This window comes from Etheostoma spectabile, chromosome 20 (assembly GCF_008692095.1).
Source record: "Etheostoma spectabile isolate EspeVRDwgs_2016 chromosome 20, UIUC_Espe_1.0, whole genome shotgun sequence".
NCBI lineage: Eukaryota > Metazoa > Chordata > Actinopteri > Perciformes > Percidae > Etheostoma > Etheostoma spectabile.
The window spans coordinates 13763555-13768035 of NC_045752.1; positions in this window are offsets into that span (position 1 = coordinate 13763555).

A 4481-nucleotide genomic window follows, 5' to 3' on the forward strand; every position below is an offset into this window, starting at 1 on the left:
TTTTATGTTGAAAAAACAAGTCTCAATTCTTTTTCAGCGGGCTACCATTAGTGTATTATTTACTTGTAAATTGTATCCTCTGTGTATTATCTGTCTGTTAAGACCTCATCAAGACAAATAACAAGCACAATGAGAATTTGTCTCAGGGACACCAATTAGGGCACAATCCACATGGGACAAAGGCTCTGTTTCAGATGGGAGTCATACTGGCCAGTGGATCTGGAGTGTTTATTTGCCCCGCTGTAGCCAGCTGGTCATACGAAGGCACAGAAAGGGTACATTGACTCTACCCTGCAGGGGGTAGTTGTACTGCAAAAGGGAAATGGGACTCTTTTTCAAATCTTCTCTTCACAATGCAGCACACCCAATCAAAGAGCTCCAGATCCTTTTGGGTGGGTGGTGAGTGGACAAGGACGGGAGGGAGAAAGGGAGGGGGTGAGTTTGGGCAGTCAACCCCTCCTCCTGCCGCTGTCCTGTCTGTACGGCCAGCCACACTTCACAGATAATTAGCGGTCAGATCCACTGGCCCCTAATCAGCAGGACATGTTAAAACTGCCCTAATCAGGCCTAATCCTGGCTTTGTGTCACACATACAGTTTTCCCCTGCCTACGTACTCGGTCTGCTGTATTGATTAAGGCATCATTTGGAGATTTGGTGTTCAATACACTGCAATCTTTGATTGGGCCATAGGTGTGCCCTGGATTACATTGAACAATGTTGTCTAATGAAACTTTAAGGTAAAGCTTCTTTAGGTAGCATGGGTTGCTGTCTTCCACCCCCAGAAAGTTATTCTATTGAGTAAATGTTATAGATACTCTCTTTCATCCTAAGTCAGTTCCAATAAAAACATGTGTGGAAAAAAATTTGAGATTGCAGGCTATTAATTAAATAACTGAATAACTATTACTCAGGGGAAAGACAACAAAAATATCATTTGAAAAATAACTAGATACCTTAAGTAGTAAAGCGGCGTTACATTCATAAGGTGTATATTTAATGTACCGGTATATACATTCTGAATGATTCTGTTATAAATATGGCCTTGGGCCATTGGGGTATCTCTTCTGTTTTTACGTCATTTGTTTGCAGGAAGTATAGTGAGAAGCATATAATATACATAAATATAAATTATGTTGGTTTGCATGTATTCTATATTGTAAACAAATAAAAAACAATTTCTTAACAATGTCCTTTTTCCTTTTCACTTGATGTGGATTAAGGCTCTGACAGACAGTATATCAAAACCTTAATAGCAATATACTTCAATAAATTACAAATTTGTTATGAAAACTGTGTGCTGGAACTTGTTTTTCTTCATGAACTAGATTTTCCATCATCTCTCATACCTTTACTTTTTATAATTTATTTTTTAAGTGTGTTTATTTGTATCATACATAAAATGCGGCTCAGAGTCCTTTAGAGTAAAGAGAAAATAAATGCAAAAAAATCCTAAAAAGGCAGAGAAATGAAGGTAGTAAAAATGGTAGTATAAAAAGATGAAAACACACTACATCAACTAAATACTTTCCTGAATAAGAAGGTCTTTAGTTGCTTATTTCAAAAATGTCACATAGCATGCATACATCAGGCAATGCTTGCGAGCTGGTTCAGGTAGCCAACTCGAGCTGCACTGCGAACACCTACATGACACGCCGCACTCCCCATAACATTTACCAAACACACCCCCAGCACCACCCATTAGCATCAGAGGACCTAGGGGCTGATTGGTTGATAAGGCATTAAAGGTCAGAAATGTAGGAAGGTGATTTAATATTAAGAGCTTTACATGGAAGTACAATGACCTTAAAATCAATTCTAAGACAAATGGGGAGCCAGGTAGTTGTATAATTTTTAGATTTATACTGTAACTTCTATGTGCTTTTATTGTGTTATTTAAAAAAAATGTGCAACATGTAAATACAACACAATAACAAAACTATAGGTTAACATATCTGTTTTGCACATCAGTTGCATTTTTTAAAGTGACATTCAAATTTTAGACTATTATTTGATGTATTTATTGAATTACTGCACAGGCATATTTACAACTCTCATGCAACACTTTCAGTCGTTTAGTCATTAGTCTATAGTGTTAATTAGGATGTAATGCACAGACACTCAAAGATGGGTGTGAATAATAACAAGTTTCTCCTTACGCAGATTATTCCGTAATCATTCATGAGTATTGAGCTTGTCGCCAGAGCTAACAGAATGGAAATACAAGTATAAAATGAAATAAACCAAAACATCTGTCAGAAATTATTAGTCAATTTTTATTTAAAATGCTGCTTGTACAGTCTTTTATCCTCATCTTGAGATCATCACCACTGACAACATAAATTGTGGCTGTTGTATTTGCTTGATTCAGTCGATCCAGAGACTACTTAGAAACTTTAGGAGGAAAAATGAGGTCATCAACATTGACAGTATGGATGAATTGTAATCCAAGTGCTGAACTGCGGAGAATGGATTAGGTAATTACCATACTTTTCAGCAATATGAGGCCATAAATTAAAATCTCCAACAACTTCACAAGTGACAACTCTTCTAATCACGGGGACAATCACGAAGAGGCCTTGCTGTTTACTGATTGCTCTAATCAAAAATGGCTTCTTCAAACACAGCTAATTGGTCAGTTTACTCACGGAACGGGGAGGCAAATGTAGAGGGGCTACTGTCGTGATTTGAAGGACCCAAATATCTCCCATTTGCATTGAGTGCCACCAGAATACACTTGACTCCCACAAGTTATCAGCAAACCAGACAATTATTCATCAGGCACAAATTGGCACATCAAAGTCAAATCAGAGAATTACCGTCAGGAAGACCCCAAAGCAAGGGCTGAGAGAGGAAAGGTGGCCTTTGATTGATCGCGTTGCCCTTCGCTCAGTCTACCAGCCCTATACTGTCAAGCTTGGCACCTTTCAGAAAACTTCAAAGTGCTTTACAACATTTCGTGTCAAAAAGATGAACAGGAGAAGGATCAAGGTACACTGGTCAGGACAGTAAGCTGCTTCTTTCTTTTCTCTTGCTAGCTATCACAATGGATATGTACTGTATGTGCACAGAGTATGTTAGGGTCACATATAAAACTGCTATTGCCAGCTTCAGAGAAAAGATGTGACATGACATGGTTCAAGCTCCATTGATGTAGTGGGAAATATTGTGAGTACACCTAATTAATCATTTTGATTGTTTTATAATCCTAATATGTTATATGGTATATGTTATGTTATAATTTGTTTGTTAGAATGTCCCAATAGGGATAAACTTCCTTTCAAGTCAAGACAGTATCAGACAGATTTGTTGGTTTGTTGGCTTATAACAGAAAAACTGCAGGGCCAAAATGCATTTTTGAGGCTTTTTTGAAACCTGAATAGTTTATGTAAATGTTCTTGTTTAGCATTTTTTTGGTCATCGTCTATAACAAGTCATATTTGAATAAAAATAACTAAGACAAGCTTTATACTACACTATGCACTACACCACACATTCATTCAATATCTTGTCAACAACACTTATATATGGTTTCAGACCTCTTGGCCTTTCCTTATGGGAGCTGGGGAGCTTTCAGTATGTGGTGTCACTGGTGTCCCCAAACCTCTCCAGAACATCTACAAGTGATCAAATTGTGCTAAAGGCTTTTAGTCAGGTCTGTGACATTGGAAAAAAGATATACTGAAGCTTTTCATTCTTTTTTTCATAAAACACAGTCATGTGACTACTGGCTCTGGGAGGAGGGACTTAGCTTCGGTGGAAAGGGAATTTGATTGGCTACAATCGTCAGGATTGACAAATTGATCATGGATGTGTTATAAGAACTGGACATAGTGTTCAAGGCGGAGCCCTATTCATAGAGCTAAAAATTACCCAGGTGATTGGTGCTACTTCTGCATTGTGCAGCCCATAGAACAGGCACTGAATGATTTAATCGTGCAGCTCTTCTAGACTTTGAAATGTAAAACCCGTCCAAACTTCCATAACAGGGTCGCCAGCGACCCATTGACGCAGCATTGTCGGACTCACAATAGAGGGATAGTTTGAAAAAAGAACCAGAGATATCATTTTTTTCATTTCACAAATTCTACTTCCTTGTCAAGACCTACTCGTCTACCCTCAATGCAACTCAACTGCGTTTGGTTGGAGATCAGGGTATGTTATCCAAGGGTTCATTAATTTAGCTTTTTGACACTTGTGCAAGCAGAGATGAGAAGCAGGCTACATAGGCCTATCACACTGGTACAACTTCTAACTATTATAAACTTGCACTTTTCAACCCCAACTGATTGGCAATCTGACCGAATGGCAATTTATCAGACTTCACACAGCCTACTTCCCAAGACCTGTGCACATACTATTGTGAAAAGATCTGCGCATTTACCCATTTAGTATCTTTTAAAACAATACAATTAATTTTATTACAAAAATACTACTGTAACCCGCTTAAAAATACTAGACGTCATAAATATGATTGGTATTT